At 45.9% G+C, this 23,227-nt stretch overlaps 1 protein-coding gene across 19 annotated transcripts in view; it reads right to left on the bottom strand.

Annotated features, from left to right (window-relative positions):
* The window catches only part of LOC140201770 (calcium/calmodulin-dependent protein kinase type II subunit beta), a 136,157-nt gene extending 134,131 nt beyond the window's left edge, over positions 1-2,026 (bottom strand). For all 19 annotated transcript variants that reach the window (XM_072266401.1, XM_072266403.1, XM_072266410.1 and 16 more), the window contains exon 1: positions 1,967-2,026. The gene's annotated coding sequence lies outside the window, so the exon portion shown is untranslated. The remainder of the gene's footprint in view (positions 1-1,966) is intronic.
* Between the last annotated feature and the right edge of the window lie 21,201 nt (positions 2,027-23,227).

Below are 23,227 nucleotides of genomic sequence, written 5' to 3'. Positions count from 1 at the left end.
GGTCAAATCTGTCACGGGTCCTCCTCCTCCCTACCTATTTTCAGTGCTATCGTGGCCAATCAGAATGGCTCTCTCTATAATTAGCCTTCAGAGCGACTCTTTGGTTTTAAATCATCGACAAAACATGGTATTAATTTTACTGAAGTTCCTCCATAGTGATTTATCGGGGCAGGTTGTACTGAGCAGATGTTGGTCATGAAGCCTAGATCAGTTCCCCAACTCGTTCCGCTACTAAACAGGATCACTGCTTTTGACAGAAAATTACAAGTTGTTCCACAGACATCATGGCTTTTCCTGCCTTCAGTAATTTGACCTTCCTCTTGATAGAATTAAATGTAGGTGAACAATGTGGGAGATTGGGGAAGTATTTTAATTAATACTGCATTTTGACCTTGTACCTCTCCAATAGTCTGACTGCGATGCTGACTTGTTCAGATGAGAACATTAGGCTGAGTCTTCCCCTCTTAACCTGCCAGTTCAAGTCTCGTGTTACAACAACTGCAAACCCTACGATTCACTGCGTGCCCCTGAGGGGCAGACAAAGTCATCGCACTGACGGCGAATCAGATATGTAGGGGCAGCATTAGACCATTCAGCCCATCGCATTTGTTCCACAATTCACATCATGGCTGATTTATTTTCCCTCTCAACCCTATTCTCCTGCCTTCTCCCTGTAGTCTTTGACACCCTGACTAATCAAGAACCTAGCAATCTCCTCTTTAAAAAATACTCAATGACTTGGCAACCACAGCCATTTGTGGCAATGAATTCCACAGATTCACCACCCTCTGGCTAAAAAAATCCCTACTCATCTCTGTTCCAAATGGACATCCTTCTATTCTGAGGCTGGGCCCTCTGGCCCTTGACTCACCCACTGTAGGAAGCATTCTCTCCACATCTACTCTATCAAAATCTTTATCGAAGCAGGTTTCAATGAGATACCCCCCTCATTCTTCTAAACTCCAACGTGTACAGACCCAGATCCCCAGGCACCAGAAGAATGATGCAGCATTCTGCAGGATATCACAGCATTCAGCGGGTCTGTGAGAACGCGAACCAATTACTCACTGACAGGAACGTGAGTGAGCACTCTTTCCCTTAGTCACCATCTCAGATCTCTCACATACAGCAGGGTGCAATGAAAATCCTTGCTCACGCCTGCTGGCTAACCGGGGAAAGCTCGCAAGCACTGGAGGGCCAAGCCGTTTGCTGGCTCAGTAAAAGGTGGGGTGGACTCCAGTTAGCTCACGGATGAAGACTGGCTTGCACAGGGTCAAGTTACAACTGACGGCTTTGACGTTTAATTCGCTCCGTGTTACCTCGGCCCTTTGCCTCACAACGTTGTGGCGACCTTTTAACCTAATCCGCCACCCATCTAACCCCTCCCTCCCCCACGTTCTGTAAGAGTTTGGCATAATTGCAGGAGACCAGCTCTGAAGGGGGAGACCTTTTCTCTGATACAGGACCATCAATTTCCCCTTCGATTCTTTCTGCCACTAACCTATACCTGGGGCGATTTACAGCAGCCAATTAACCCACTTCGGAAGGAAATCGGAGCACTCAAGGGAAAGCCAAATGTCCTGGGGTTAAGATTGAACTTGCGTCAGTGAGGCAGCGGCACGAGCTGCTGCCTGTTGGGGGGTGTGGGATTGGATCAGGGGGAAGATACCAGAGTCTCAATCCCTGAAAGCACTGATCCGATTAAACCCAGTGTTTCGCGCAGGGGTGAAACCTTCTCTTCCTTATCCCTGCCTTACTCACACTGGGCAGTGCATCACACCAGTGACCAGCACTGAACATCAGTTCACATTGCACTTGTTGTGGTGGGGCTGAGGCACTTCACACTGCACTCCCACGACACCGGGAGGGATTTGAATGCTCCTCTGCTGCCATGATGTCTGTGGTACAAGTTACTCTGAAGCACTTCAAAGGGTCTCGGTGAGGGGTGACTGACGGAACAACTTACCTCGCATCTGCTTCACTGTAGTACTCTCTGGCTACGATATCTTCAAACAATTCACCCCCGGTCACCCTGCGGAAGACAGAAACGGGCATTTAGCACTTTGTAAATACTCACGTTTTTTTTTAAACGTCTGTTTGGTTCTGGGCTCCACAATGCAGAATGGAGATCAGAGCTGCGTAGCGAAGATTTAACAGCTTCCCAACAGAGACGCAACGCTTCAGTCACGCAGAGTTTCTTCTCTTCAAACCAGAGTCAGGAGCAGCACTGTCGTTTCTCCAAAGTCTGCCCACTGACCACCAAACCTCTTCACAAGAAAGGGGGTTAACCTTCTTCCAGACACTACTTAATCACCTCTTAACCCTCTGAAACATTGCTAATGTAACTGGGACTGATTAAACAGATAGCTTATAAAGGAGACAGCATTGCTTCAATGGGCTGACTGGCCTTTCCTGCTCCTGTAGCAAAGCAGAACTAACACATAATTCACAAACTCGGTAAAGCGGAACACAGATACCAACTGAACTTAACGCAAGCTGTTTCATTTTACTACCTGAGTGACAATAGTGTGGCAGAGGCGTACCAATGATTTATTAACTCTTCTCGCACTTCCGAGTCACCGACAGCGATACTTCCTGATTCTCTGTGTCGCTACCTGGGACAGAGTTACTTGGTAGCTGACTGATCCAATCCCTCCCACCTACCCCCACCCCCCCAGAACTTCTGTGGAGTCTGACCCGGTGAAGTGTTACCACAATCTGTCCTTGTCTCGGGCAAGCTCCCAGGATACGACAGAAGATGCTCTGTGTTACAGTCACTGCTACCAATCATTTATTTATTTGTCGGTTTAGAGATACGGCACGGAACAGGCCCTCCCCGCTCTTCGAGACGTGTCGCCCAGCAACCCCTCAATTGAACCCCAGCTCAATTTCCAATGACCAGTTAACCTCCTAACCGGTACGTCTTCGGACTGTGGGAGGAAATGGGAGCACCCGGACAAAACCCACACGCACACTGGAAGAACGCCTACACTCTGTCCGCCAGAGAAAGCAGGATCTCCCAGTGGCCACACATTTCAATTCCACGTCCCATTCCCATTCTGATATGTCTATCCACGGCATCCTCTACTGTAAAGATGAAGCCACACTTAGGTTGGAGGAACAACACCCTATATTCTGTTTGGGTAGCCTCCAACCTGATGGCATGAACATTGACTTCTCTAACTTCCATTAATGCCCCTCCTCCCCTTTGTACCCCATCCCTTATTTTTCTTTTCCCTTTTTTCCCTCTGTCCCTCTCACTATACCCCTTGCCCATCCTCTGGGCTTCCCCCCTCCCTCTTTCCTTCTCCCCGGACCTCCTGTCCCATGATCCTCTCATATCCCTTTTACCAATCACCTGTCCAGCTCTTGGCTCCATCCCTCCCCCTCCTGTCTTCTCCTATCATTTTGGATCTCCCCCTCCCCCTCTCAAATCTCTTACTATCTCTTCTTTCAGTTAGTCCTGACGAAGGGTCTCAGCCCAAAACATCGACTGTACCTCTTCCTAGAGATGCTGCCTGGCTTGCTGCATTCCACCAACATTTTTTATGTGTGTTGCTTGAATTTCTAGCATCTGCAGATTTCCTCGTGTTTGCGGGAAGAACATACAAACTTTCTTACATGGGACACTAGAACTGAACTGCAAACCCTGAGCTGTAATAGTGATATGTTACCCTGGTGCCCCATGGCATTACTTGGGTAGCTGAGTGCCCCCCACCCCTAAACTTTTGTGGAGGGGTCCCAGATCCTGACCTTGTCTTGGGAAAGTTCCCAGGATATGACAGAAGACGCTCTGTATAACAGTATCTATGACCAATGATGTGGGGATACTGGTACAGCGCACGTTCAACTCCGCAGAGGGATGACTTGGGCACTCACTGAAAAGTCAACAGGGTCTGCTGGCACTGACCAGAGAGAGGTCCATGTGCAGCCAACACCTGAATGAGATTCCAAAACAGGAAGGCACAGACCAGAAGTATCCCGGAGACCAGCCTGGCACCGCTACTGCGGAGCTGCTTGGTAAGAATTGGCTGGAGCAAACAAACAAGGTAAAGCACAAAATTGGGACTGTGGGAGGAACGCTCCCTCTCAGGGGCAGACAGGAGTCCAGAGAAGAGCTGTGCAGTGCTTTGTGACACAGGTGTGGCCAATACCCCACAAATCTGATCATGCATCGCCTGAGCCACCTTCCATTGCATCTGGAAACTGAGAGTTGACACATCCAACAGGTCTCCCAACAAAAAGCCCTCAGTGTCATAATGTGTCAAGATCCTACCCACCCCTGGCTTTGCAAAGAATAGGCCTGGCCTCACTGCCATCCAATGTTCCATTCATAGACTTCAGCCAACCTTCTAACCCATTCTAAGATCAATCTAACCCTGCCCTCCTACATAGCTCTCTAGTTTTCTATCAACCGTGTGTCTACATAAGAGGTTTCTAATGCATCTGCCTCTACCACCACCCTTGGCACCACAGTCCACCTTCTGTGGAAAAAAAAACATAACTCTGACACTCCCCCTATACTTCCCTCCAATCATCCTAAGCTTTGCCTCCCCCCCCCGGTGTATTAACCATTTCTGCGCTGCGAAAACATCTCTGGCTGTCCACTCGATCTATTCCCTTATCATCTTGTACCGCTCTACCACACCATCACATCAGTTGCGCCTGTTCTGAGACTTACGACCACAAGTCCAACAAGCAGCGGTCAGCATGAATCATCCTGCAAAAGGACACAGCGCATCCCGTGGGCCTGCCTTCCCAAGAAGACGGGTGAATTCACTCGACAGAACACCTCTTCGCCAGAACGCAACAACAAGACCAGGGCCTCATCTCTCTCGAAGTTGAGGGATCCTTCCTGTCAGATGCTTTCAGTAAGGACAGAGTCAAAATCCCAATGGAATCTGTGCTGATGACAGCAGCAATGAAAAGGAAATACCACCATCCCTTTGTTTGCACAATAAAAGATCCGGAGAAGGATGGAAATGTCTCTGAGGCTCAAGCCGAGCAGATCTCTGATCTACGGGCTGTTCCCAGGGACACACACAGAGACAAACATCCAGTGCTGCTAGAAGATCATCAGATCGGTGAAAGATGCAAAACATACTTTATACTTTATTGTCGCCAAACAATTGGTACTAGAACATATAATCATCACAGCGATATTTGATTCTGCGCTTCCCGCTCCCTGGATTACAAATATTAAATATTAAAAATATTCAAAATAGTAAAAATTAGTAAATATTAAAATTTTAAATTATAAATCATAAATAGAAGATAGAAAAATGGAAAGTAAGGTAGTGCGAAAAAACCAAGAGGCAGGTCCTGATATTTGGAGGGTATGGCCCAGATCCGGGTCAGGATCCGTTCAGCAGTCTTATCACAGTTGGAAAGAAGCTGTTCCCAAATCTGGCCGTACGAGTCTTCAAGCTCCTGAGCCTTCTCCCGGAGGGAAGAGGGACAAAAAGTGTGTTGGCTGGGTGGGTTGTGTCCTTGGTTATCCTGGCAGCACTGCTCCGACAGCGTGCGGTGTAAAGTGAGTCCACGGACGTAAGACTGGCTTGTGTGATGTGCTGGTTGGTCTTCCAGAGTGAGGAGTTATCCACTGACCGTCACATCCCGGGCTGCGGGCGTACGTGCAGAGGGAGGCACTGAAGGTTGGCGCGGCCAATGCAAAGGTCCCGTGGCAGAGTACCACAGCCTAGAGTCCAGCCATCATTCACTAGTCAGTGAGAAGCTGAGCTGTGTGCCACAGCCTCTCAGAAGTGTGCAACGCTTCAGGGAGACATTAAAGAGAAAATGAGAGTACCAGAACAAAATTGATTTGATGGTACAGCCAGTGTTTGTATTGGGTTTCCTATATAGATTTTTATGGAAAACATATATTTCAGAAGTAAAAACAGGGCTGCGTCGTAAAAAGTAACATCTCACCAAAGCTGCTTAATCTTCACAACAACCCTCACCATTCACGTGTTATGATTTGACGAACACACATTTTGACTGCCCTTACTGAAGTGACTTGAATCGGAATGGTGGCGCACTGATTATTACATCTGCAGTTGGAACCATAGAACAGCACAGAAAACAGGCTATTCAGCCCTTCTAGTTACGATTAACATTGGTGGAGTAGTCTGCAGCAAAGGGGATGAAAAACTCATTAATCAGTTAGATAGTTGGGCAGACCTGTGGCAGAATTTCACCAGACAAATGTGAGGTAAGGCGCTTTTGGATGTCAGGACATCTACAGCAAATGGCAGGGACATGAGCAATGTTGGTGTACCGAGGGACTTTGGGGCGCAAGTTCATAGCTCCATGAAAATGGTGGTAGAGGGTGGATAGAGCATGAAGAGTGCTTCCCTCCATAGGCTGAGGCATTACGTATAAGACTTAGGGATGTCATGTTGCAACTGTACCAAACACTGACCATGCGGCACCCTACCATCGGGATACAATGCAGACGGGATTCCACTACGACGTGGCCTCAATGAACAGCTTTACTTATAACCAGAGATTGGCTATGTTGGAACCCAGGAGGCAGAGGGGTGGCCTCAGAGATTTACGCAATCATGATGAACACAGACAATACAGGTGGTCAGATCTTTCCCCCGGACTAGAAGGCACAGGTTTAAGGTGGGCGGGGAGAAATTTAAAGGAGATTTGAGGAGCAGGCTTTTGTCAAAGAGGGTGGTGAGGCAGATACAATCACAACTTTTAAATGGTGCCTGGGCGGCAGCTGCTCAGACAGTAAGTTGAGGAAGGCAGGGAAATGGGGCCATTGTAGATAGGACCACGGTCAGCATGCATGAGGTGAGCAGAAAGGGCCTGTTTCTGTGCCATACAGCTCTACCACAGTTTGAGGAGCACCACCCCACACCCAACGATAACCACTTCCCTCTCCATAGCACCTTCCCACATAATCGCAGGAGCTGCAACACGCGCAAAGTTTCCTCTTCCCTTCCCCAACATCCTTCCAGTAAAACTGCCATTTACTTCTTCTTCAGCATGCTGTGGTCTCCTCTACAATGGAGATTGTGTGGCCTCTTTGCAGAACGCTCTGCGGGGCGGGGCGGGGGGGTACCTCAAACTACCTGTCACTTTAATTCTCCCTCCCACTCCGATCTTCATCTAACATGGTTACAAAGCCCACAATATCCTTGAGGAATAACACCTCCCCTTCCGACAGCAAGCTTCTGATAAGCAGCCATTCCAAACTTGCACTGCGCACAAACAGTAGTTCGAATTTCACAGGAGGGGCACTAGGACTTTGAGTCCAACTTGACCATTCAACAAGACTGTGGCTAATGTTCTACCTCAACTCCATTTTCCAGTCCAGTTCTCATTTCCCAAGATTCCAGAGTAAAGGATGATAGTCAGCAACAAGGAAACAGGCTCTTCACTCCAACTGCTGTGGACCATGGTGCCCACCTAAGCTCGTCCCATCTGGTCCCTATCCCGCTAAACCTTTCCCATTCATGTACGTGTCCAAGTATCCTTCCATCCAGAACTCCGCCAACCCCTGTTTGAAGTGGCATCAGCACTAGGGCCCCCGTAGACTCTGGGATGGAGAACTGCAACAAAGAGTCACCACACACATTTGAATCTTAAATCATCTACCTCTTATTTAGGGACCACGACAGTTGGATCTGGACTCCTTAGTCAGGGAAACCTCCTCTCGGCCTTTACTCCACTGAGTCCTCGAAGAATTTTGTCTGTTCCAAATGAGGTCACCTCTCATGCCTCTAAAGTCTACAGAACAGGGGCCAAGGCTATTCAATCTCTCCCATGACAGATCTACCATACCAGCGACCAATCTACTCACTCTAGAGCAGGGCTACCCAACGTTTTATATGACACGGACCAAAACCATTAAGCAAGGTGTCTGTGGACCCCAGGTCAGAAATCTCTAATGTAGAGCAAAAATATCCGTTGTAAGGTTAGGAGAGAGAAAAACAAAACTATTGATCCCTACGCAGGTATGGGCCCTCCAAGACCCTGTGTAATAGTAGTAAGTCATGTATACCCAGGTGCACAAACCCACCTGCAATACAAACCAATTCTGCCTTGCTAACTAACTGCCTGCTGCACCTGTTAATTTTCACTGGCTCAAATACAAGAATTCTCAAGTTCCCCGGCACATCGCCATTCCCAGCCTCTCACCATTTCTGGGCTTTCCACTGAAGTGGAATTCCTCCTGGTTTCCCACACTGTGCTCCACCTGCCACATTGTTGCCCACTCACTCAGCTTGATGCCTCTTGAGATCCTCACCCTTCCTCACATTCCCCACAGAGTTTCAAGTCAGCAGCAAACTTGGAGATGCTGTACATGGTCCCATCTGCCAAGTCACGGAGTCAAACTGTGAACAGCTTGTGTTCACATATCACACAGCCAATCCAGCAAAGAACTAGTTTATTCAAAGCCTTTGTTTTCTACCTGTTAATGCAATTCTCAAGCCTGGTCACCAATTCCACATTCATCAATTTTGTTCAGGTTCCGTAAGGTTGCCATAGCTGGGGAGGTAGTGGGGGATAAACTCCCACTACCTATTAAATGCTCCTGCTGGTGTGCGTCTCTAACAGCCTCAGACACCCAAGACCAGCTCCTGGCCTTCGCGTGTGGCTTTGCTACTAATCCCTGCAGAACCATTTCCACTGACAGAATAAGGGGAAAAGGTGCTTTAAAACCAGTTGCTTTGGGCAGATGGAACTCGTCAGCCATGGTTGGCAGCTCATCGAGGAGAACACAAACTCTGATCTCAGCCCTAGGCTGCCTCGTGGCTACAGCCACTCACGGGAAAGGCTTCAGAAGTAAACCCCGAGGAAAACTCTGGAGCTGAAGTCCCTAAGGCAGTCCTAAGTTGAGTTCAGCACTGACTGGCAATTCCAGTGATGCCAAACTGTACTGGTGTCTGCAATTCCTTTGGATCCATCTGCTGCGTGGAGAGGGGGAGCCTGTTACATGGGCAACAGCTTGCTCTCCGTATCATATTGTCTTGTAGACAACTAGGACACAACATCCGTGGTCGATTCCAACCAATGGAGGGCCTCAATTTTGTTCAACAACTCTGCCTTGTTGAAAACCCCCTGAAAATCGAAAAAAATCCATATCCATTGGTTTCCCCTCATTCCCTCCATATGAGGGAGGTAGAAGAATCTGAAAGGAGGAAGGCTGTTTCAGTTCATCTGGGGTGCTGTGTTCCTCTCACTTGAGGATGCAAGCGTGTTCACATTTGGAGCAGGTTTACTAGACCTATTGTCAGGAATGGCTGGGTTATCTTAGGGCTGGTCTGGACAGGGCAGGCTTGTATCTGTGTGGTTTAGAAGACCGGAGTTAACAATTGAGACCAAAAGATCCTGTGGGGTTTTGTAGACGTGGAGAGGATTACACAATGAGGGAACATGTAGAACTGGGGAGGGAGCGCAGCGTGTCATAGTCTAAAATTAGTAGGGGGCTGCTTATCTAAAGCACAGATAAATTGCAAGTTAATCTCTGAGGGTGGTGAGTCATTGGAACTCTCTTTCTTAAAGGGTGCTGAAGCAAAACATTTGAATATCTTAAGGCAAAGTGATAAACAAGTTGGTGAAAGGTTGCTCTGGGTAGATGAGGGAGGTTGGTGCACGGGTGGGGGCCAAGGCGAGGAGGTGGTGTTGCGAGTCAGACAGAGATCAGGATTGTGAGGAGGGTGGGGGCTAAGTGGGTCAATGCAGATGTGTAGAATGGTCAAGTATGCTGGCCAAGCCTAGCGGGGAATGTAGCTCATGTCCGAGGCATTAGTTTGCAAAACATTTTACAGGCATTTGCTATCGGTGGTGAGAGTGGAAGTGATGGATCTGTGCTGCTCCTCAGACCAACCCTGTGCTACAACTGGTGGGAGTGCAAGTGATGGTCTTCGGACTGACTTTGTGCCACAACTCTGCAGCACAGATCTTGCTGCACTGAATTCTCCTGCTGATTGTAACACGAAAGAACTGATCAGACAGATGAGACGGGACAGCAACACTAAACATCTTCATTCCTTGACAAAGAACACGTCTGCAATTTGAAAAAGAATGACCTGTCAGGAACACCATATAACACTGATATATGCCCGAAGTTTATATCGAAATTGTATTCTTTCACTCTTACTGCAGAACCCGTTAACAGGATTTAAAATCTTCTGCGCACATGAGAATGTAAAAGACTGCAGACACAGGAATCTGAAGCAAAAAAAAACTGCTGGCAGAACTCAGCAGGTCTGGCAGCATCTGTGGAAGGGAAAAGGGATGTGTTAATGCCCCGGGTCGAGACTCTGCACCAGATCCTGCAACATGTATGGTGCTTTGAAGAAATGCCCACTGATGCTCGGCACAAGTGCAGATCAGGAGCTCTCAGAGACTCGGCAGCGTAGCAGTTAGTGCGACGCCATTGTGGCTTGGGACATCAGAGTTCAGTCCCAGCGCCCTCTGTACGTCCTCCCAGGGGAATGTTTGGGCTTTCTCGGCAGGCTCCAGCTTCCTCCCACAGCCCAAACAGTGTACTGTACCGGGTAGGTTAACTGGTTACTGGAAATTGTCCCATGATTAGGGTAGGGTTAAACTGGGATTGTCGAGGGTTGCTGAGTGGCTCAGGTTGATGGGCTGAAAGAGCCTTCTCAATGCTGTATCTCTAAATAACATTTTTAAAAGTACTAGACTGTAAGACGGTTTACAACATTATTACAGTACTTCTGCTCACCACCCACTTCATCATCAATTACAGGCAAACTTACCCTTTGCCAGTGCACGAGTATGTAAACAGCCCACACTAACAGGGGTGATGGCTCAACAAGACATTTTTGGAAACGTTTATAAATATTCATGCTTGGAAGCTGCAAGTTTAATCATCAAAAATCGGCTTTAAACGCAAGTGATATGCAGACAAAATGACAGACCTTATGAGAACAAAGCGTTTCTGACAGAGCTCTCTCTCCCATACGCAGCCAAGTTCACATCCCAACCTCAACCCTTCACCTTTATTTTCCCTCCTGAAACTTGTACTGCAATCATTTCATAACACACAGCCATAATTTTAATCATATAAAATTGAGAAAAACTACTTTTTTTTTAGGTTTTCACTGAACATAGATTTATTTCTGAAATTATTTATTTAGGGAGACAGCACAGAAATTGACCCTTTTGGCCCTTCACGCTGCACCACCCAGCAACCCCTGATAACCCCCTATTCAACCCTAACCAAATCACGGGACAGTTATCAATGAGTAATTAACCTAGTAACCAGTAAGCCCTTGGACTGTGGGAGGAAACTGGAGTATCTGGGGGAAACCCACACATTCCACAGGGAGAACATACAAACTCCTTACAGAAGACCTTGGCAATGAACACACAGAGCTCCGATACCCCGAGCTGTAATAGCATTGCACTAAACGCTATTCTACTATGGTGCCCAGTCGGGGATTTAATATGAAACCAGGGTTCTTTAATTGATGCACCACGGATTTCCACAGCAGTGCTTTCTCCTTTGTGCATACCATCGGGAGCAATGATCACTTTGGCAAGGAGAGCCTTGCGTACTCAAACCTACCTATTCTCATTCAATTATTGAGCACTGCAACAAGTAGCATCCATCACCAACGACGCCCCCTCTTCCCCTCTCACCCACCCACCATCCAGGCCGGGCTCTCCTCTCACTGCTACCATTGGCCAGGAGGTACTGGAGCCTTAGGCCCACACCACCAGCTTTGGGAGCAGTTATTACCCTGCAACCATCAGCATGGATACGTCCACTCACCTCAACTCTGAACTGATTCCACAACTTGCAGACTCACTTTCAGGAACTTGACAACTTACTTTCTCAGTATCATTCCTTTTTATTTGCACAGTTTGACTTCTTTCGCACCTTGGTTGCTTATCAGTCCTTGTTTTAAGGACAGTTTTCCATAAATTCTACAGTATTTCTTTATTTTCCTGTATATATACACATAATTGGATTGTAAATTTACTTTGAACATCCAGCTAAAGACGGCACAGAACAAGAAATGAATTAAGATTCTTGCTCAGCGTATCATCTTTCAGGGAATAATCTCTAAACTCCCCCCTTCCATCGGATTAAATGCAAAGCAATAAGTTTCTGTTCAAGAGGCAAACAGACAACACATAAAATGCTGGAGGAACTCAGCAGGTCAGGAAGCATCTGTGGAAATGAATAAACAGTCGACATTTCAGTCCGAGACCCTTCTTCGGGACTGGAAAGGAAAGGGTAAAATGTCAGATTAAAGTGGTGGGGTGAGGGGAAGGAGTCCAAGCTAGAAGGTGACAGGTGAAGCCAGGTGGGTGCGAGAGGGTGGACGAAATAAGAAGCTGGGAGGTGATAGGTGGAGCCAGGTGGGTGGTGGAGTGGGGATGAAGTAAGAAGCTGGGAGGTGATAGGTGGAAAAGGGGAAGTGCTAGAGAAGAAGGAATCTAATAGGAGAGGAGAGTGGACCATGGGAGAAAGGGAAGGAGGAGTGACATCAGGAGGAAGGTGGGGCTTAGATGGGAGGCTGGGTTTGAGGGTCAGCACAACATTGTGGGCCAAAGGGTCTGTACTGTGCTGTACTATTCTATTCTATGAAGTTGTGTATTTCAGTGTATACATGAGAGCCGCCCTAAGGGAGATGAGGAAATGAAGGACTCAAAAGAAAAAAATAGTTATAGCGTGCAGAGTCAGAGCAAGGGATGAGGAACTACTGAATACTTTCACCGAGGGCTGGGACGAGCATAATGGAACCAGTGGCTTTCTCTCCAGCTGCATCCTGGGACATCAAGATACACAGACATGATAGAGTGCACTTCCCTGGTGGTCAATCCAATCAGCAATCTGTGATTTCATTTCTAGTTTCTTGTTTTGTTTTATGCACACAATCAAACGTTGGTGTGGGGACATGTGTGCCTCGCACAGCCCCCGTCTCTGTCAGTCAGCTGAGCTGTGATGAGAACAAGCCGGTAAGTATCCCATCGTGGGTAGTTCGGCTGGAGTACACAGCCTCTCAAACGCAGGATACTGCCTACACATTCCTGTCGCACACAGAACCTTCCAAAGGTCAGAACACAAAGGTGACTGCTCTGGCGAAAAAAAACAAGTCTATTTGTATGACCAACATACTCACATCATAACGAGGGGGACCCAAACAATAAAATTGTGATTATCTGCTTTGACTTTCAATTAAAATCTGGATTCCAGCCTCTCATCCTGCTTATTTATTTATTGAGACACCACACATGGAGTAGGCCCTACCATCCTTCGAGCCATGCTGCCCAGCAACCCACCAATTTAACGCCGGCCTAATCCTGTTCCATAAATTATCCCCCTCATTTTCTTACTGGTTCCCTCACAATCCATTACCTCCGCCCATCCCACATCTATTTCTACCATTGGCCCCTTTAATGAGCTCCAGTTACTGTGCCTCTGCCTGTGGGCTTCCCCTTCTCTCTGCAACTGCATCTGTCTCAGTGTCTGCATGTCAAGGTCCCCGCGTCTCTGTCTCCGTCGGCGTCCCCGCCTGTCAGCGTCTCCACATCTCCGCCTCCGTCAGTGTCTCCATCTCCGTCAGCGTTCCCGTGTCTCCATCCATCAGTGTCCCCGTTTCTCCGTCAATGTCCCGGCCTCCGTCAGCGTCCCCGCGTCTCCGTCCCCACCTCGGCGCCTCTCCGTCTCTGTCACCATCTGTCCCTGCCTGTGTCCTCGCCTCTCAGGCTCTGTCAGCGTCCCTGCCTCTGTGCCCCTCACTTTTTCTAGCGCTGAGGGAGTTTGCTGAAACTGCACGAAGGGCCTCTCAAGTGTTGTAGAGAGAAAGAAAACAAAAAATGAAATGTGTAAATGTTGTGAAATTCAATTGCAGAGTACAGCCAGACGTCAGGCAGTGTCAGTGGAGACTCGTTTTTGCTTTTCCTCATCTCAGTTCTGAATGCATTCCATGTCCAAACCTGTACAGCCCTCCGGGTAAGAACACATTGACTCTCTCCCCTCACAGTAAGCAAATGGATGTGAGAAAAATGGAGGGCTATATGGGGAGGAAAGGTTGAATTGATCTTGCAGTAGGTTAAAGGGTCTGCATATCATTGTGAGCCAAAGGGCCTGTACTGTGTTATATTGTTTTATGTTCGAAGTCGGTGCGTGGCCAAGTGGGTAAGGTGTCAGTCTGAAGGTCGCTAGTTCGAGCCTTGGCTGAGGCAGTGTGTTGTGTCCTTGAGCAAAGCATTTAGCCACACATTGCTCTGCAACAACACCAGTGCCAAGCTGTATGGGTCGTAGTGCCCTTCGCTTGGACAACATTGGTGACGTGGAGAGGGGAGACTTGCACCATGGGCAACTGCTGGTCTTCCATACAACCTTGCCCAGGCCTCAGTCAACATCAAAATCGATGGACGACTGGAGAAGAAGAAGTTGTTCAAAGTAAGAAAATTCATCTCACCTCAGTCCAAAATGGCTGAGCATTTACTTTGAGACTCTGAACCACAGGTTCCAGACTCCTCGGCCGGAAGAAAGACCTTCTGTTTCAGAACTCTGAACACTTCCTCTCATTCTTTTCAATTCTACAGGCTAGAGGTTTGGTCTGCCTAGTCACTCCTCGTATAACTGACTCACAGTGCCAAAGAAACAACTGCTAGAACCTTCACTGCACTCCATCTCTAGCGAGAACACTCGCCACATAGCAGGGAGGCAAAAACGACAAGCAGCACTCTGCAGCCTGATACAATTACAGAAAGGTATATTTATCCTTGTACTTAAAACCTCTTGCAATTAAGACCAACACTCCATTTGTCTTTTTAATGAGTATGTTCGCATTCTAATCAACAGCGCCCAAATTACTAATCACTCTCCGAGAGCTTTAGAGGAGATCTGAGGAAGAGCTTGCTTCCGCTGGAAGGTGTTGAAGTCAGACTCAATTACAATATGTGGACAAGCACCTAAATCACTAAGGTACTGTAAGCTCCGCACTATGTCCTGTAAATGGTGTAAGTATTGACAGGGACCTGATGGATGGCATGAACACAATGGGCCGAAGGGCCTGTTCCTGTACTGTACGGCTATTCAAAAAATATGGAGAACTCAGTTTTCCACAAGTCCACCTGCTACGTTGTGCCCCCTTGACTCAGTTTGTCTCTGTCCCCTTGCAAACTCAAGGAACCCCACCACCCAGGCCCTGCTTTCTCTTCACTGCTGCCATCAGGCAGGAGGTACAGGAGCCTCAGGACTCACACCACCAGGTTCAGGAACAGCTATTACCCCTCAACCATCGGTTCTTGAACAAGAGAGGATAACTTCACTCACCCCCAACACTGAACTGTTCCCACAACCTATGGACACACTATCAAGGACAGTTCATCTCACATTCTCGATATTTATTGCTCACCTTTAATTTATCGTTGCCTTCCTGTATTTGCACAGTCTGATGTCTTCTACAAACATTGGTTGTTTGTCTGTCTGGTTGTGTGCAATTTTTCATTGACTTTATTCTGTTTCTTTGTATTTACAGTAAATGGCCACAAGGAAACGAATCTCAGGGTGTATGCATGTTTACTTTGAATTCTGAACATTTTCAATGCTCACATCCTCACTTGGTCGTACAATATGTCATCACCCAACTTGCAAGTGTTACATGTAGCTCCTTTGGACAAATTGCTGATATGCTGAGTCTCTGATTCAGAGCCGGGTAATGTGACAAGGGCCTGTTTACTGTAAGAGCACAATAGAAGGAGTAGAGCACTTGACCCCTCAAGCTACCCTGCCATTCAATATGATTATGGCTGACCTGTGCTGCTTCAATCCCCCTTCTGAGAGAAGCAACTTCTACACTCCTTTAAGTGATCAGCTTCGTCACTTCTCTCCTACAAATCCAGGAGTTCCAGTCCTGGGCTCCACAACACCCCTGCACTAGTGAAAACATCTCAGCAGCCATCGTATCAAATCCTCCTTAGGACTTTATATCATTCTCATTGCTCTGAACTCCGCACAATACTGTCACCCTCTGCTGGTAGGATGATCCTCTCATTCCAGGAATTAGCCTGGTGAGTCTTTGTTGGACTGCCTCATCAACCTCTCTTTTATGAAAGTTCAACCTCAGCAATAAAGGGCAACATGCTGCTTCCCTTCTTAACTACTTGTCCGAGCACCTGCTAAATTTTTTTGATGATTCATGCACTAGAAACCCCAGATCCCTCTGAACTTCACTCATTTAGACCATACGATACAGGAGCAGAATTATACCATTGAGTCTGCACTGCCATTTTTCCACGGCTGATTCAATTTTCCTCTCACTTGGCCTGCACAGCCGCCTGGGGCAGAGAATTCCACAGCTTCACCACCCTCTGGCTAAAGAAGTTCCCCCTCATCTCTGTTCTAAAAGGACGCCACTCTATTCTGAGGCTGGGTCCTCTACTCTTAAACTTTCTCACCATAGGAAACATTGTCTCCACATCCACTCTATAAAGGCCTTTTGCCATTCGATAGGTTTCAATGAGGTCACCCCTCAATCTTCTGAATTACAGTGAGTACAGGCCCAGAGCCATCAAACACTTTTCATGTGACAAGCCATTCAATCTCTGGAATCATTTTTTGTGAATCTCCTTTGAACCTTCTGTAGTTTCCACACATCCTTTCTAAAGGGCCCAAAACTGCTCACAATAGTTGAAGTGAGACCACCCCAGTGCTTTATAAAGTCTCAACATTACATCCTTGCTTTTATGTTCTAGTTCTCTTGAAATGAATGCTAACATTTAGTCTGTCTCCATTGAGACAGATCCCTCTTCCCACAACCTCACACCTCCCTGCAATAAACTCCATTTACCAGGTTTTCACCCAACAACTCAACCACAATATCCTCATCACAACACACCCTCCCACCTAGTTGTGTGTCTCATATTTCATCAGGAGTTTGAGGAGACTTGGTAAGACACCAAAGACCCTTGCAAATTTCTACAGTTGTTGTACTGTGGAGAGCATTCTGACTGGTTGCCTCACTGCACGGTATGGAGGGGCCACTGCACGGGATTGCAGAAAGCTGTAAACCCCACCAGCGCCATCGTGGGCACCAGCCTCCCCAGCATCAAGGGCATCTTCAAAAGGGAATGCCTCAAAAAGGCAGCATCCAACATTGAGGACCCAGGACATGCCTTCTTCTCATTGAGAAGTTGGTGCAGGAGCCTGAAGACACACACTCAACATTTCAGAAACAGCTTCCTACCGCTCCACCATCAGATTTCTGAATGGACAATGAGCCCATGAACACTACCACAGTACATTTCTCTTTCTTTTTTGCTCTCTTTATGCACTACTTAGTCAATTTAATTTTTAAAAATATATTTCCTATTCTAATTTATCATTTTTTATTATGTATTGCAATGTGCTGCTGCAAAACAACAAATTTCACGATTATTAAACAGTGATATTAAACTGATTCCAATGTGTTCATTTGGACTTCATTCTCTCCTGCAGATTATTCGTGTAAATAGTGAATAATTGAGGGCCAAGAACTGATCCTGGGCACTTGCTAGTTACATCCCTCCAGCCTAATAAAGAGCTCATTTATTCCACCTCTTTAGTTTTCTATGTGTCCACCAGTTTTCAATCCCTTCTAAGGCACTTCCTCCGATGCCACAGACTTTTAAATTATACACCGGCCTTTTAGGCAGCACCTTATCAAATGCCTTTTGGAAATCTAAGTACTCTACATCTACAGGTTCCCCTCTATCTCCTCTCTCCAGGATGTCCTCAAAAGAGTCCAGACTAAATTGTCAAATACGATTTAACTTTCTTTAAACCATAATGACCATGTTTCATTATATTTTTTCCTAAAGAATTAGTTAATTCCCCTTTGATTATTGACCTTGGCATCTTGCCACTAATGGATATTAACCTAACTGTTCTATAGTTCCTCTCCTCTGTCTTCTCCCTTTTTTGAAAAAGGAAGTCACATTAATTGTTTCCTTCACGAAGGACTCTCTGCCTTTGTGGTGAAGAACATTGTCAGTTCCCCTAACATTGCTATCCTGATGACAACCAAGCTTCTCATTTCTTCCCCCACCTCAATCGCTTCCTGCATCCTGTTATCCCTGTTCTTTAGTTTCTACCTTTTAACCAATTCTCAATCCATAGTCAAACCTGACTCACCAAGCTCCTCCACGGAAAGTCTCTTGAAAATCTCAATACATCACACTCACTGATTTCCCCCCCCCCCCCACCCCTTTTACTGGGTACATATTCAAAGCAATGAAATAGATTAGTTCTCAATTTTCTCTCTCCATCCTCTCTTAAGTAGTGAGGTTCACACTTGTTATCCTCTAGCCAGTAGCTAGCATTCCTGAATCCATCGGACATTGAAAAACGTTAACCAAACCTAGAATCTGATTTAACACTTTACAGTTAAGGAAAGGAAGGAGGAGGTATGACACTTTCTTGCTTGAGAAATTATTTTTATGCTTCACAGATAACCCCTCTGTTATATTGGTGCAATAGGGAATGCAAGGCTAGATGGAAGGAAATAGAATTTGGATTGATTGACAGTTTTCCTCTGCAGGCCTCAGTAGCAGACAAAGGATTGATGGCCCAATTGGAAAAGATTAAAAACAGCTGGATAAATCTCACACTAAAAGTATGGCAGAAGGTGGCTAATTCATGTGGAATCTACAACATGTTAAAACTTTTCAGATGGTGTGCTTATGATACCGAATTCCTTCCCAGCAGAGGAGATAAAAGATTTGAACTATGGATAAAGAAAGGTCTTACAACCTACCTCTCATTCACACATGAGGATGCATTACAAAGTTTTCAATCTCTGCAGGATAAATACGGCTTAGAACACAATGATTTTTTTCAGGTACCTTCCAGTACGACACTACTTTAACCAGAGTTGTAGATACACAGACTTATCAACAGCAGAATTAGAATTTTTCAAGATTCTGAAATTGGCTTACAGCTTAATACCAAGTAGATCAATTTCTCGATTATATAACGCCCCCTCTCATACCAAAAATGTAAACACGTTGTATATTAAAGAGAAGTGGGAGAAAGAATCGGGGTTGTTACTTTCAGAGGAGGCTTGGGGGAAAATATGCAGCTTTTAGTGGTCTTCAACTAACTCCTTGGTTTGGAGAGAACATTGTTGGAAAAATATTATAAGATACTTCAAGACGCCATACCAGGAAAAATATAAAGACAGAAACGTGGCGTGTTGGAGAAGGTGTGGCTCCAAGGAAGCAAATCATTTCCATATTTTTTGGGATTGCCCTAAATTAAGTTTATATTGGAAAGATATACACAGAACATTAGTTAAGGTATTGAAGACTCAGATACCTCTGAACTTGGAGACCCTCTATTTGGGGCATGTATTGTTTTTGAAACAGAAGAAAGATATAAAGCTGCTGCAGGCCCTTTTAGCGGCAAGTAAGAAATCAATCACCAGAAAGTGGCTAAATCCAACATCACCTACATTAGAAGATTGGCATGAAGTTATTTTGGAAATATTTAAAATGGAAAAGATGACTTTCTCTGAGAATTCAAAGAGAAAAATTTTATCAAATTTGGAATAAATGAATTCAATTTATAACCCCAATGTGAGCAGACTTTAGATGACTCTCCCTAAGGTTCCTACTGATTTCCTCATCAATATAGTTATAGTGTTAATGTAAGCTCCCTTGGTTAGAATGTTCACTGTTTTATTTATGGAAAACATGGAATTAATACAAGTAAAGGAAAAGATTTGGGAAAAGATTATAAAATGAAGTAAATAAGTACACAGGAATTGGATAAGTATATCTGTGAGTAGGAGCAAATATGAACGTGTGCTTGTGAATGAGTAAATATATACAGATTTACACATATATTAAAAAAATGGAAAAGGTTTTTATATGTAAAAAAAAGTTTGTGTAATACTTGTGAATACCTTTCCCAAATAAAAAAAATATAAAAAAAGAAAAACATTAACCAACGGATGATGGCCGAGCAGGCTCGATGGGCCAAATAGCCCAATTCTGCTCCTATATCTTATGGTCTAATGGCATCCACTACCCTTGCAGCCATCTCTTTCAAAATTCTGATATGCAGATTGTGTGGGCCTTGGGATTTATACCTTCACTCATTAATTTCTTCAGTAGTACTTCTTTACTCACACTAATGCCTTTCACTTTCTCCCTTGCACTGGAGCCTTGATCATCCACCATTCTGGGAGGTTTCTCGTGTCTGGGAGTCAGAGGGCCACAGTCGTTAAGTTGTAGAGCACAGGAACAAACCTTTCAGCGCATCAAGTCTATGCTGATCTGCTTTGTCCTCCTACACTAATCTCATCAAGTGCTTGTTTAAGTGCCTCTTATAACTACTATTTGATTTCATCTCCTTCTCTGGGAATGTCTTCTAGATATCAGTCATTCTCTACCACTTACTTATTCTCCATTACTAAATCACCCGCCTCTTTGACTGTCCCCCCTGCTCTTTTCCTTTTGTTTCTAACATATCAAAACTTCCACAATTCTCAATTCTGTTTGTCTGAAGACATTCCTTACACTAATTCCTCCTGTAGTCCATTGTCAGACCACTTTTCCATCCTGCCTTAAAGGAATATATATTTGTTATAGATCAAGCATTCCATCAGTGCTAGCCTCTACCCGTCTACCATCAGACCCATTGTTTACCCCAGTCAGCATCCTTCATCGCTTCCTTCACATGGACTTTAATTGCTTTCAGATTTAGTGTTAAAATCCAATAAATGATGGTCACACAATTCCCCACCATCTTCGCAACAAGGCAATTAACCATTTCCTGTTGCACGACATTGGATGTAAAAGAAGCCTGCTGCCGGGACCATTCCTCACCATGCTCACCTTCTTTACCTTCCATGTTACTGCTAATTTGATTACGCCCATTCCGCTGGCAGATCGAAGTCCCACGTGGTTACATTACCCAATTTACATGCATCTGTCATTTCTTCCTTTTATAACAGAGGTTACACCCTTCCCACTATTCTAACAGCTACAAACAACCTCAGCACTGTTTTCTGTCCTCGGCCGCTTCTCAGTTGCAAACAAACTGATTTGAATTTCATACCGTGACTGAATGATGCATGGCCCTGTCTACACCCTGTACCGATGCCATCCAGTATCAACGGCACGACAACACCTGGCTTTCTTAAACAACAATCTGCTGCAGGAACTTAGCGGGTCGAGTAGCAAGAGGCTTTTGAGAGCTTTAAGTTCACAGGGTTGGACATCACCAATCGCCTGCCCTGCTCCAATCACGTCGATGCAACGGCCAAGAAAGCTCACCAGTGCCTCGACTTCCGCATGTTCCTCTCAACCCTCACCAATTTTTATCGAGGCACCACAGAAAGCATTCTGTCTGGATGCTTAAAGGCTCAGTATGGCAACTGCTCTGCAAGTGCCTGCATGAAATTGCGGAATGCTGTGAACACAGCTCAGCACGCCATAGGAACTAGACACCCCCCTCTCTCTGCCTCAGTAAAGCAGCCCAGCGTGGTCAAAGATACCCCACCCACCAAAGACATTCTCCCTTCTCCGCCCCTCCCATCCGACATAAGATAGAAAATCCTGAAAGCTCATGCCACAAGGCTCGAGGACAGCTAATACCCCAGTTAGCAGACTCTTGCACAATAAGAGGTCTTGTTATGACCTTGTTTACCTGCACTGCACTTTATCATGGTATATCGTTTACCTCAGGGGTCCCCAACCTTTTTTGCACCACGGACCGGTTAAATATTGACAATATTCTTGCGGACTGGCTGACGGTGGGGGGGGGGGGGGGGGGTTCAAGTAGGGGTGCCAACTTTCTCATTCCCAAATAAGGAACAAATGTAGCAGTCAAATACAGGTCACTTGTCTTTACCCCGAGAAAGACTACCATGACCATAAAGTCTTGCGCAGCACCTCTGTGCGCATGCGTGACATGCGCCACATGACGTGCGCAGCGTGTACGTGCCGATCTTTTTCCTCTAATAATCGGTTTTGGCTTTACCTTCCTGATTCTGTTAAGTGAAACTACACTGTACATACATTATTTATACTTTATATAGGCTGTGTATTTATCATATCATTCCTGTTTTTACTACATGTTAGTGTTATTTGAAGTTTTATGTGTTATTTGGTATGATTTAGTAGGTTATTTTTTGGGTCTGGGAACATTCAAAAATTTTCCCATATAAATTAATGGTAATTGCTTCTTTGCTTTACGCCATTTTGGTTTACGAACGGTTTCATAGGAATGCTCTACCTTAGCGGGGCAAATATGGGACAAGGGCAGTCCCGTATGGGACAAACCAATTTAGCCCAACATACAGGATGTCCCGGCTAATACGGGACAGTCGGCAACCCTCTGTTCAAGTTCAACAGTGCGCGACAGGGAATGAGGAAAGGTGCAGCTGACTCATATCGTTTCATATCGCCAAATCATATGGTTTCCTCGTGGCCTGGTAGCACATGCTTTGCGGCCACTTTGGGGACCACTGGTTTACCTGGTAAACGTGGTATATTGTTTACCTGCACTGCACTTTATCTTGTTCTACCTCAACGCACTGTATAACAATTTGATCTGTATGAACAGTGTGCAAGACAAGTCTTTCTTTGTATCTCAGTACATGTGACAATAAGAGACCAATATTAATATCAATAGCAACTGTGGCGGGAAAGGGAATGGCTGGCGTTTCGGGTTGAGATCTTGGGTCTGGGTCACTACATCAGTATGACTGCTCCGTGACATTGGTAGTGCCCACCACACTGGGGTGCTGAGTTCCTTGCTGTGAGCGCTTTGCACAGTTCGATTAACCCCGTTTCCAACAGGACAGACAACCGCTACACTGAGGAAGGAACTGGATAAAGACTTGAGGGGGAATTCTTGGGAAACTATGGGAAAGGACGGGAGGTATTGGGAGTAAATGGAGAGGTCTGTAAGACAGAGTCATTGGGGTGAATGGTTGCTTCAAATGCTGTGGCTGGAGGATTCCTTGTCTCCTTCCCCAACAAAAATCAGCCCCAAGTGTTAAAAGCACGTGCACGTGAATGGAAGCTAGGAGGACTAGGTCACCCAGTATGTCAAGCCTGTTCCAACATTCAAAAAAGACCGAGGTTGCGACCTCACCTCCCAGTCACCACAGTAACCTTTCATCCCCCGATCGGTCTTAAAAATGTTGGAAGACCACTCCCACCATCTCTTGAGGAGGGGAGCACACTTCTTCTGAGAGAAAAAGTAAAGTTGTCTCACTTCTCTTTTAAA

The sequence above is a fragment of the Mobula birostris genome, chromosome 8, assembly GCF_030028105.1.
Source record: "Mobula birostris isolate sMobBir1 chromosome 8, sMobBir1.hap1, whole genome shotgun sequence".
NCBI classification, from domain to species: Eukaryota; Metazoa; Chordata; class Chondrichthyes; order Myliobatiformes; family Myliobatidae; genus Mobula; species Mobula birostris.
Note: the sequence above shows the minus strand (reverse complement) of the source record. Positions and strands in the feature narration are given on the sequence as shown.